Source organism: Lingula anatina, chromosome 9, assembly GCF_051362555.1.
Source record: "Lingula anatina isolate TDL-2025a chromosome 9, LinAna3.0, whole genome shotgun sequence".
Lineage (NCBI taxonomy): Eukaryota > Metazoa > Brachiopoda > Lingulata > Lingulida > Lingulidae > Lingula > Lingula anatina.
The window spans coordinates 17,824,813-17,837,909 of NC_141775.1; the positions used below are offsets into that span (position 1 = coordinate 17,824,813).

A 13,097-nucleotide genomic window follows, 5' to 3' on the forward strand; every position below is an offset into this window, starting at 1 on the left:
TGGTCTATTTTGGCAACGTACATATTTGGGCAGGTCGCATGGAATTAGAAAGGCATGGGATATAATGGACTGGTCAGGGCAGGTGTGACAGAAATGGTAGTCCTTGGAAAATCCGAGGTCCCACATAATAAGAACAAAAAAGGGTTAGTCAAAAGTTTTGAAGTCAGAATTAGGAATAAATGTCACTTGCACGAAAAAAGGGGCAGTTTCTAACGGATTACCATTCCTGCCCCCCCCCCACACACACACACACACATTATTATTATTTATTTATTTATTTATTTATTTATTTATTTATTTAATTATATTATTATTTTTTTATTATCATTATAATTTTTTTTCACTGCAGCAATAAGAATTTAACCAAGCAACGAGCAACGTTATATAGTGCAGTGTTTAAAATATGCATTTTACTTACAGACACCGTGTGTGTCTGTATATATTCTGATCACTTCGTCTGCCCATATACTGGGGCCGTCCAACACACATTCGCCGTTCGTCCTATTCTGCTAAATTGCTGCATTTTCCTATAAACCTTATTTTTTGTCAGCCTAGTCTGGTATAAAAGTAGGTTTTCTATGAAAAACAGCATGAACCGAATTGTTTGATGACTTTTTCTTTCATTCATTTTCATTCTACTATTCATTTATTTATTTATTTATCTATTTGAAAAAAATGTTGCATTGATATTTCCTGTTTGGTGTCTGTTTGTATACTAGTTTTTTACTAGTTATAGAAGTTAAGTATTCAAAGTTTATTTAATCTGTCACGAAACTGCACATTTAGTTAGATTTATACACGCACATAATGCACTGTAAATATCCTGTTTATTGATATCACCGAGTGTTTTCTAAAATTGATGTTTTTATAGCACATACTATAACAACGAAATATATCCCAGATAGCAATAATAAGTTTGATAGTATTTGATTTAGTCTTGGATCTATGATACAAAACATTATAGTGAGTAACGTGCAATGATTACTGATCACTGGAAAGTGAACGTAAGATGCCTAGCCACTTTTATGTTGTATCGGGAGTTCAGATAGTTGCATTTTTAATATCGTTTTGACCTTTTTGTGAATGAACAACTTTTTCATATTTTTATCGGTATTTTTTAATTGAAGTGATTCTTTTTTTTTTATAAGCGTATTTGTTTTGCAATTGATATTTAATGAGGAAAATGGTCCAATTAGCTCTGATGTAAATATTTCACAAAACCAAAAATTGCTTAAGTGACTTAGCAGTAAGTTTGGATAAAACCCTACTACTTTTATGGTCTACAGAGAAGAGTCAATTTTAGCGATTACTGTCAGCTTTCACAATGAACATCAAAGTAAAAAAGGTCATATCGCACTTTTTATATTGTAATCAAATGACTGTAAATAAAATGACTGTGTGCATATCTGCTTATTTATTTATTTATTTATTTATTTATTTATTTATTTAATCCAGCGTACTCCTGATTGTCCAACATAACGGTCACAGCCAATAATTCTAGGTTAATGTATTGAAAATATTCAAATAATGTGTTAAATTCTTTTAGAGAAACTGAAAGGAAACTCTCTTCTCGCTGAGAATGACATTTTGAATATTAATCTCGTTGTTCTATCATACAGTTGAAAGTTCAGACACTGAAATATATCATATCCAACGCCAGTTGGGCAACATCATTCTTACATGGTTAAAAACTGGGTCATTGCTGGATGATTCACATTCCTTTATAATTTTTATGGTATGAAAAGGTGCATTATTTGTTTTTCTTTTCTTCTATGTATTTGAATATTGCATAAAATCATTGTGAAATTAAAATATAAAAACAACTTTAGAAATTGCTGATGATGAACATTACACGAAATGCAATAAATAACCATTTTATCTTATTGACATATTTTACTAAAATTTACCTAACCATTTTTTAAATTAACGACGTCATGAGCTGAAGAATGAGAACAAAGAGACGTGAGAGACAAGAAGTGGCAAAAATAGTAATGCATTATATTCATGGCTGAAGATTTTTTACAGCTTACAACAATATAAAATAAAAGGAAGCGTTTTACTTCCCAACCTTTAATTATTATTGGTTTTCTTACCCTATCAAACCAAACCTAGAATATGACCACTCCTGTTGCCGCCATACTTAATTAGAACAACATGATCTCCAAAACCAGCAAAAATAATTTTTCACTTTGTGCAAATTATAAACTGGATCTGGTGCTACACACACTGGACAATAGAAGTGTCACCCCCTGAATCAAAGTAATCAAATTTATTAACCTGAAGAGGCGGAATATAAGCAATGTCAGAATATCGAAACAGTTGAATTGTTCAGTCAGATAGATAAAATGATACCAGGAGCATATCATTCAACAGTCATTTATCTCCCCCAAAGTATTGGTTCAGTAGGGGTGACACTTCTATTGTCCAGTGTGTGTACATAAATGGAGGACCACAACAGGTTATGTATGGTGACTAAAAGCAAACTTTGGAGTTGAAGACACGGAATGTTATGGACGCGTGCCTATAGACAGTAATACTATCGAGAGCAGGAAGAGAAATATTGGAAATTTTGTTTGTCTCAGGAAAAGATTATTTGTCATAAGAGGTCCGGTCTTAATCACCCTCTACTTAATGCCAAACTAAGCACTATAGTGTCTTCCTCTTATTTTCAAAACGTTAATATTGGACAGGAATTAGGAATTTACTTCAATCAACAGCTAATGTTGACAGCTTATATTAACTCCGATATTGAAGGTAATATTGAAGGTTATATTAGCTGTAAATATCAGCTGTTGATTGAAGTAAATTACTTTACTCTCATAACATTACACAGCTTATGAAATTCTTCTTTGAGTTAATTATTATTGGAGGAATTCAACTGCCTCTCTTGTGCTTTGGTTCTAGTTGTCCTTCAGATGGATTCCGGAGAATCAAAAGATTAATGCTTTACATTATTTTGAATGCCAATGCTATGAGAAAAGAAAATTACTGCAAGGTCCATTTACAAGAAGTAAAATAAAAGATATGGGGTGGAAGAACCGTATCTGTAAGCGAATTTCCCTCTCAATGAGTCCAAGGGTCAAGTTGAAGCTTAAGACGTCACGCGTCAGCGCCATCTTCCAGGTATAAAAGCATGTTCCAGGAACACATGCATTCAGACGTTTCCGGCTTGTGGACGACTTTCCGGCACTTTTCTTTGCTCTGCAATTTTCATTTAGTTTTGAAAGCCATGAATGCGACTGAGATGTCGGTCAACGGTAGCTTCTCATTTTCTGAAAAAGACGAAAAGGAGGAGGGCATCCCTGACTTGGCTTTCATCAATCTGTTGTATTTTGCTTTAGGTGGCATTGGGATTTCTCTCGTTTGTGTGGTTGGATTTAGCCTGAATTTTCTTTCAGTGGCTGTATTTTCACATTTCGAGAAACGGACCCCGTCTGTATTCCTGCTGATATGCTTAGCAATGGCCGATAACGCAAATATCTTAGTGACGGTCTTTAACTTCAGCGTCCCGGCCATGTACCCGTATACAGGGTGGTTCAAAGATTACTTTTTTTCCCGGATAGCACACACCCGGCTTCTGTATGGGTTGAAAAACTGCCTCTTCCTGATCCCACCCTGGTTAGTAGTTCTCGTTTCTTTCGATCGTTATCTGCATCTTTGCTCTGGGAATGCCCTTCGAAGTGAACCAACAGCAAGCATTAAGGCTTGGGCGTTAAGAGTTGGCGGTGTCGTGCTTTTTGCTTGTCTCATAGATGTTCCCCGGTATTTCTTTGGATCACTACCTGAGCGTCCTTGCCCCCTGAATACGACGTCTCCGGTTTTTTGCCTCGGCGCCCCATTTCCGGTTTCAGAATACCACAAAGCGTACGGTGTTTTTACTTACGTTTTTGTGCACTTCTTGGTCCCTTTCCTCATCGTCTTGGTTCTGAATGTCAAGATGACTCACTACATGGCGGTTCTCGCCAAGGATCCGACCATGATCGGCATGCACAAGTTGGGCGTCCATCGTACTTTCATCAAAATGACCTTGGTTATCGCCGTTACCACTATGGCGGCCTCGTTGACCGTGTCTCTGTCTTTTCTCTTTGGGCTCTTCGGAAACCAGCGCATTGGTGAAATGCGAGGAATGGTTATTGTATACCCTGTGATAATTATGGTCTGTACACTAAGCTCATGCGTTAATTTCTTCATTTACGGTCTTTTCGGGAAACAATTCAGACGCACTTTGAAGTCGTTATGTTGCCACCGAAAGCCGAGAAAAGAGGGACAAGCTGCTCGCGCTGTGGCAGAACGGAAAAGAAATGCAAAGATGGAAGAGCCAAAGCCAAAAGTGCCAGCTATCTCCACCATAGGTTCTGCTTGAGCAGGAGAGACCAGTCCCCTATAGCAAGGTAAATTAACAATATCGAATACCTGTGTTTGACTTTGGCATTTTTTCCTCTCGTTGCTATTATTATTTTTATGGCATAAGTTTATGGCATAAGTAGAACCAAGCATACCAAACACTACAATTTTAAAAAGATGTCCAATTTTAATAATGTTTTGAGGACAGAACGCAATGATTAAGGTCTTTGGCATACAGGCACTATAAGGCAAGCATCAGTGACAAAGCTTTCATTGTTTTTTCCGTTCCTAAAACGTACATGCTACTTCTGTAGTGTTTGTTTTAAAGTTTAACAGTTTATTCGTATTTCGTCTTTTCAGAAAGTACCAATTGTTTTTCTTTTGAAGAACCAGTATGGTCGAATTTTTACTAAAATTCATTTCGTGTATTTAAGCGACGTTCGACTTTTAAGTGCCAAATTGTTATTTTTTAATCCACTTGGAGGCATGTTCCTTTTAAGAATCAGCATGATCGTATTATTTTCAGCTTTTCAAATTATCCGTTTCTTGCATGTATTTTGGCGACATTAGTCTCACAAGCAAACTACCAAACCTTATTTTAATTTTATTTCATTTCCGGGAGCGTTACGTCTCAAAATCAAATCCAAATTATATTTAATCTTCTCATGGTTAACATTTTATAATTTATTTTCTTGCATTAATGAGGCGCATCCCTATATTGTTGACTTTAATTATCGATGTTATAATAATAATAATAACATTTATTAATACAGTAGTCTAAAAACCAACGTATGTTCAATAGACCTTACAGAATTTATAAAATTCTCAATTAAAAAGATGTAATTACTAATCGTCATAAGATGAATGGAAGGAAAATGATAATAGAAAAATGTTTAAGGTAAAAAATACATATATGAAATGGATAAGAGGTGAAAATTAAAGCTATGAACTAAGAAAAATTATCCGTGAAAAAGTATTCTTACAATAATTTAAAAATGATATTGCTTAAAAGGTAGGCTTTAAGTTCCTTTTCAAAATGCCCAGGGTCTACAGTTTGTGTAAGATTGATGGGTAAATTATTCCATTCTCTGCTGCAATTTTAAAATCTTTGTCAACGTATGACACCAATCTTGCCTTACAAGCCTTAGAAAGAATGTGGTCACCTGATCTAAGATTTTGTGATGATGTATAACTAGCTCATTTAAATAATAGGGTGAAAGTTTATGACAAGTTACATGCGCAAATGTTAAAATTTTAAATAAAATGCATGCTCGTACAGGGAGCCAGTTCAACATCATTAAAACAGGGGTGATGTGGTTGTCTTTTGGAGTGCGGGTCAGTAGGCGAGCAGATGTTCTTTGCACGTAGTACCCGTTTGATTTGTTTCTCCAGTGATCCATATAAAAGGGCGTTGAAGTAGTCAAGTCTTGATGTAACCAGGGCATGTATAACTGTTGCTGTGCATCTGACTAACCAAACGCAAGGGGGGGGGGGGGGGGGGGGGGGGGGCGGGATGACAGGCCTCAGATGCCCCCCTGGTGTGGGGTTCGGGGCCTGCTCAAAGACCCCGAAAGTTTTTGGTGTTTTGGAGGGCAAACGGAGCCCTTTAATACGGTTGAGAAATATGGTTCAGCTAGTCAAAATTCTAATTTTAAGAGGAAAATATTGGTGTGATATATTTTTCAGAAGCCGGGGTGGAGGGGGGGGGTTAGGCCAGTGACGTACCCCGGTATGTTTATTACGCCGTGATCACTGCGACTGATTTTGAAACTTACCAGTACGTCGTGCACATCGTTCAGTGGCCAGTCATGAGTGAATCACAAAGAAAAGGAAAAATTCTAAATTGTAAGAGAATTGTCAACCAAACAAAAGGCACGTAGCAAGGGGGTTTGAGGGGTTCTAATGACCCCCCTTTTTTACTGGGAAAAGGTACCCTCTGGATAAAATCTAGGTACTACAGTGCATGAAGGTTTCACGGTAAAAGGTACACCTTTTTTTCAAACAACCTTAGGTTAAAAATTTACTAAACCTTTTCTTGTCGCATTTCCACGGAGCTTGAGACTGCCACATATACGTCTCTGCTGGCGAATTCGGTTGTTTATGTTGGTGGGTCAAGCCCACACAAGGAGGAGCATATTTTGATAAAGTTCTTATTTTATAAGCGTTTTTTTTCTCATGATATCTTAGAATGACATTTCAGTACTCTCATCAGAACGTAAGTCCTATCTTTGCTCAAACTGCAGTATATGTATACCGGTTTGCACTTTTGGACTGTCCATTTATAAATTATAAATATGTGTTTTACAATTTTCCAATTCTTAATGAAAACAAACAAAAATTTACTTGTGTGATGTGGAGCAAATTTTTGTTTGAAAAAAGTCTAAAGAACTAAAGAATCTTACAAAAAAAAGTGTATGTCATTAAACAGGCCTGTAGAAAATCGTGCACAGGACAGTTTGTCATGCCTTATCATCAGGAAAGAGGCCATGTACATAAAGGCTTAACGACTGTGAGATAAAATCTCAATCTACCTGCCGCCTTGAGAGCCGCCAGGTGCTAAATAATACCTTCAGGTGAGATAAATAGGTCTCTGTGGCGCAATCGGTTAGCGCGTTCGGCTGTTAACCGAAAGGTTGGTGGTTCAAGCCCACCCAGGGACGGTTCCATTTTCGTTATTTTGTTGATAAAATGGTAAATTAAATCCCGTCTGATGAACGGCAAAATACGACGATATAACTTCGCCTTGTTCTTCCCAAACGACAACTTTTCTTACCTTATATCAGGGCCATAGATGTTTCTCTTGACTAGAACATTCACATATAGGCTTATGTAACCGGCTAATTCACGACACAATTCCCTGCTGGCGCCAAAGAAAATTGCACTTAATCAATGAGCAACCCCGGTAGCTTGTAAACTTGTCTATATTTTGAAGAGAACGACGGCACCGGAATATTCAACCTTTTCAGTACACTGATATAGCCCGGTGTAACGAAACTGAGATTCTGTGTAACAGAAAGTCCGCTCTCCCTACAGTTATAATGGTTAGGGTTAGCCTGACGTAAGTGGGTCAAAATCTAGGGCTCGAATTACGGACACCGTTGTATACTTTTAGGTGAGATGTAACAAGTTACTAACAACTGGCCTTGACATCAAGTTTCCAGTAAATGTGTTTGTTTATTATTTTAGAAATAAATAAAATTTATCTATTTTTAACTTATAGTATCAATAATATTATATCTCTTCCGTGATAACGTACTCCTACCATAAACAAATAGGATATTTAATTTCACAAGAAAATGATATGTAGAGATGTGAATGGCCTCATTTTTCATTATATTACGTTCTGCGTCGTGATCACTGCATCTGCTTTGGAATTGTACGTCGTGCACATCGTCCTTTGGCCAATCATGAGTGAATCATAAAAAAAATGAAAAATCTTCATTTTAAGAGTTGTCATTCGCACAAAATAACAAGTTTACATGGCGTTTTATTTGTTGTTTTTACAGCTGATGACCAAAAGGTTGTTAAATAACGATCGCAACCGACAGTTTGCCTTCTTGATTTATTCTACGAAATGTTCGCTGTACTACAGCAATCCTGCAATGAAAACGAGAGAAATGCCAGAATGGGCTGAAAACTACCAGAAAATTACCGTATTTTATACATGTAACTGTGCTGTGAAATACGCATTTTTTTAAAAACTTTTTAAGGTTAAAAATCTGCTGAACCTTTTCTAGTCGCATATCCACGTATCTTGAGACTGCCACATCCACGTCTCTGCTAGCGCTTGTAAATGATGACGGACGAGCATATTTTGATAAAGTTCCTATTTTATAATCGTTTTTTTTTTTTTTTTTGTTTTCTCGTGATTTCCAAAAATGAAATATCATATTCTCATCAGAATTTAAGTGCTATCTTTGCTCAAACTAGGGTATATGTATACCTGTTTGCTCTTTCCGTTTGTTCATTTATAAATTATAAATATTTGTTTTACAGTTGTCCATTTCTTAATGAAAACAACCAAAATATTACTTGTGTGATGTGGAGCAAATGTTTGTGTTGGAAAAAAATTCACTAAAGAATCTTACCAAAAAAAGTGTAATTCATTAAACAGGCCGGTAGAAAATTCAGCACAGTGTAGGGGTCCATGTTCCACCCTACCCAGGTTCTTCTAATATTTTACTTGTCACTGATGCATGGGAGAGGGCATATAACCACAAATTCACATCTTCAGTTCCAACTTTTAAGTCCTTAATTAAGTCCAAGCATTCAGCATTTATACACATCATCTACAGGGAATCTCTCTGCATGCCACAGTGGCAGCAACTCATTTAAATACTAATTGCAATGCAATAGATAACAAGTGAATGAAAGTTATATCAGTTCTACTTATCAGGTATACCTATACAAAGGATGATAATTTTAGATATTCATTCAAGACTGAAGCAAGGTGAATGATAATGTGCTGACTGATTATATAAACATAATATGTAGAGGAGTGAGTTTATCACTTGACTTCAGCGGACCTTTACAACAGGGCAGTTTGACATGCGTTATCATCTGGAAAGAGGCCATGTACATAAAGGCTTAAAGGGATAATAATTCTTCGTTTCAGACAAAAAATGAATTTTCCTGGAGTAAACAACAATTTCCCCATACTTACCAATGGTTAATGAATCCATTTTTACGTTCAAAGTTAGTCCCTGGTTTTTTTCTGAAAAGTTTGGTTTAGCCATCAATGGAGGTCACATGGTCTAAATACCAGCTCAGTTATCAGAATAATAGCTATAACTGCCGTTTTTGTGGTAAAACAGAATATATTATATTTCTTTGAGTTATTCACAATGTTTTTATTGTGAAATATAGATCTCATACGAAGAGTTATTATCCCTTTAAACGACGGTGAGATAAAATCTCAACCTACCTGCCGTCTTGGGGGCCGCCAGGTGCAAAATTATACCTTCAGGTGAGATGTATAGGTCTCTGTGGCGCAATTGGTTAGCGCGTTCGGCTGTTAACCGAAAGGTTGGTGGTTCAAGCCCACCCAGGGACGGTTCCATTTTCGTTAATTTGTTGATAAAATGGTGAATTAAATCCCGTCTGATGAACGGCAAAATACGACGATATAACTTCGCCTTGTTTTTCCCAAACGTCTACTTTTCTTACCTTATATCGGGGTCGAAGATGTAACTCTTTACTAGAACATTCACATATATGCTTATGTCACCGGCTAATTTATGACATGATTCTCTGCTGGCGCCAAAGAAAATTGCACGTAATCAATGTCAGCCCCGGTAGATTGTAAACTTGTCACTATTTTATAGAGAACGATGGCACCAGAATGTTCAACCTTTTAAACATGTTTGATTCTCTCCCGACTAGTTGAAAAGTTGTCGTGGAGCAGCGCAGACAGGCCGATATTTTGTCGTAGGTGTGTCGGCCGACGAAAAATTGTTCTGTTTGCGGCGGACTTTAGTACACTGATATGTCCCAGTGTTACGAAACTAAGGGTCCGTGTAACCTACGACCCAAATATACATCTTCTATCCTAGGTGTAACAGAAACCCTGCCCTCTATTTACCTATAATGGTTAAGATAAGATATAAATGTATTCAGCCAATTATAAAATTGCGATTTCATTTTTCTTTTGGAGCAAGTTTGATAATATACAGAGTAAAAGTAATAAATAGATAAATTGAGAATCTGGTTTACAGGCCATATTAAAATGCATCACTGCACTCAGATAAAAACTAAAAAGTGTTTACTGCCTTTTGAAAGTTGAATCTACTATTGCTTGGTAAAAAAGTGATGATGCTGGGTGAGAAGTGTCTTCCATGGTGTTAAAAGTTTTTTTTCTCCATTCTGTCTTTACAAATATCATCCAGCTTGGGTTGATCCTGCCCGATAACCTTGCTTTCAGTTTTTACAAAGTTGGTTAGTTGATTCCCAACATTTTTATCACCCTATAACATTGCAACGCTGCAATGTTATAACTGCAATTTCCATCCCTTATTTTGAATTGATAATTGCTGAAATGTTTGAGAAACTTTAAAACTATTGACACCTTGTCTAGATATAATATTTTCTGTTCATTAAATTTCTTAATTTAAAATCGAGATTTTTTGCCAACTCGGCGACATTGGATATGATATGATATGTCTGTGCAATTGAGGAAAATTTCCTACAGAATTCTATTTGCTACATAGCACTGTTTGCAACATTGTATGATTTTTTTCTTTTAATTTCAGATTGCAGTTTGCTGCACAAATTCCAAAGTCATGGAGCGGCATGTAATTTAAAAGAGACGTTTATTGTACAGTAGCCTTTGAGAGCGTATGCGGCGGACTCTCACGAAGTGGAAGACTTTGACGTTGGCAGGCGACGTTTCTTTTCTGCCTTGAAAACCTAGAGAGCACTCCAGGAAGGTGGACATCCGCCAAGACACAATGCACATGTATATATTGAGAAACTAAAAGAATACTTTGAAAATTTCAGGAGGAACTGATTCAGTTGAACTTGTTTTCAATCATCCCCTTTCTGTATGAATGCTTATCCTGAATATGACACCGTAATTGGCTAAGATCTATTGGAATACGTGTCCTCAAACAAACAAACGCTGATGAAAACATGATAACCTCCATTGGCAGAACTGAGTTTACTGCCATTGATGGAATGCACAACTGACACAATGGCTATTTATACTATTTATAAATAGTAAAAAACTTAGCAACCCGAAATTATCAAGAACCTCGAGGAAAGCCGTAAAAAGAAAAATTGCCTACGTCTGAAAAGAAACAAGGTGACATAACACGCTTCACTTAAGATTATGGAAGACATTGTTAAATATAAATCTATTTCTTGGGTGGAAAAAATGTCATATATTACATTTTGCTTTTTTGCTGACTATAATTTAAAAGTGACTGAATTTTAAAAGCTATCTGTGTAATAAAGGTCGCCCTCTCACATAATGCAGCGTTTCCTAGGGAAGCCTTATAAAACCACATAAAAAAGAACACTATGACGAACCTTCGAGCACAACTCATTTAAAGAAAAGGGTGTAAATTTTTTTTAAGGCATCATTGGTTTTTGTCATTACTTCTAATACAAAGCTGGATACAGGCCGGCTGACACTAAGGCGAGTTTGTACAGCCAAGTACGTACGGAACATCTCTGCTGGAGAGTATATATACAACACGAATCATTCATTTAATGGGACTACTATTGAAATACCTTGTATCAAAGCAAACTTAACTGTTGTTCTAAACCTTAGGGAAAAAAATAACTGGCTAAAACCCCTCTGCGATCAGGACCGTTGTAACGACACTGAGGGTCTGTATTACAGAAACCCCCCTCCTTTTAGTTGTAATGGTTAGGGTTAGCTGACGTAAGTGGGTCAAAATCTAGGGCGAGGCTTACCTGTACAAATGAATTGGAAGCAGAATCTCTATCATGAGGGACTCTCTGTCACGTTACGATCATCTAATGCACTCAGGACAGCGGGGTACTTAATGGTGTGTTCTTAATGTGCATGTACTTAATGTGCTCAACTGTAACAATTTCTGCTTAAAGAGACATCTCGATCACAACAAACTGTTTACTAGCTACAGGATTGTATTATATCTTATAATCACAATGTTACCGGATTGTATTATATCTTATAATCACAATGTAACCGGATTGTATTATATCTTATAATCACAATGTTACCGGATTGTATTATATCTTATAACCACAATGTTACCGGATTGTATTATATCTTATAATCACAATGTTACCGGATTGTATTATATCTTATAACCATAATGTTACCGGATTGTATTATATCTTATAATCACAATGTTACCGGATTGTATTATATCTTATAACCATAATGTTACCGGATTGTATTATATCTTATAACCACAATGTTACCGGATTGTATCATATCTTATAACCACAATGTTACCAGATTGTATCATATCTTATAACCACAATGTTACCGGATTGTATCATATCTTATAACCACAATGTTACCGGATTGTATTATATCTTATAACCATAATGTTACCGGATTATATTATATCTTATAACCACAATGTTACCGAATTGTATTATATCTTATAACCATAATGTTACCAGATTGTATTATATCTTATAACCATAATGTTACCGGATTGTATTATATCTTATACCCACTTTGTTATCGTATAGTATTACATCTTAAGAACACTTTTGTATCATTGTATTTTTTCACTGTTGTTTTGTAATGGATCTGGTATGCCAGTCGACACAAGCAAATAAATGTACCGACCTGAATTGGACTTAACGGTTTAATCTGAAGCAGAGCCTTATTATAGGAACATGCATTTAACTAAACATTATTCTCATCAGGCTAATGTTATAAAATTCGATCAATTATTAAATGCAAAAACCCAACAGTTTCTAAAACTTGCAATATCCATTGAAATTATCACGAAGAGAGTCTCCTCTCCAGGTTGAAATTGTGAAACCTCTCTACGTTGTAACCACTTATAGAGAATAAACTATTGTCATTGTCATTGTTTGCATACCTGTCAACATGGACGATTGCCAGAGAAGAACATTTCCTACGCATCTCTCGCCGACACACACACACACACACACACACACACACAAACACACACACACACACAGAGAGAGAGAGAGAGAGAGAGAGAGAGAGAGAGAGAGAGAGAGAGAGAGAACAGCTTTCATGGTTGGGAAATAATCCCATCGGTTGTTTTAAAAGAAGCTAC

At 36.3% G+C, this 13,097-nt stretch overlaps 1 long non-coding RNA gene and 2 other non-coding genes across 3 annotated transcripts; all 3 read left to right on the forward strand.

Moving 5' to 3' along the window:
* Positions 1 to 3,182: 3,182 nt before the first annotated feature.
* LOC147760033 (uncharacterized) lies at positions 3,183 to 12,854 on the forward strand. The gene is made up of 2 exons (XR_015331248.1): positions 3,183 to 4,391; positions 10,593 to 12,854. It is a non-coding gene; the product is annotated as an uncharacterized LOC147760033 (long non-coding RNA).
* Positions 6,931 to 7,004, forward strand: Trnan-guu (transfer RNA asparagine (anticodon GUU)). The gene has a single exon. It is a non-coding gene; the product is annotated as a tRNA-Asn (tRNA).
* On the forward strand, positions 9,324 to 9,397 carry Trnan-guu (transfer RNA asparagine (anticodon GUU)). Its single transcript has one exon. It is a non-coding gene; the product is annotated as a tRNA-Asn (tRNA).
* Positions 12,855 to 13,097: the final 243 nt, after the last annotated feature.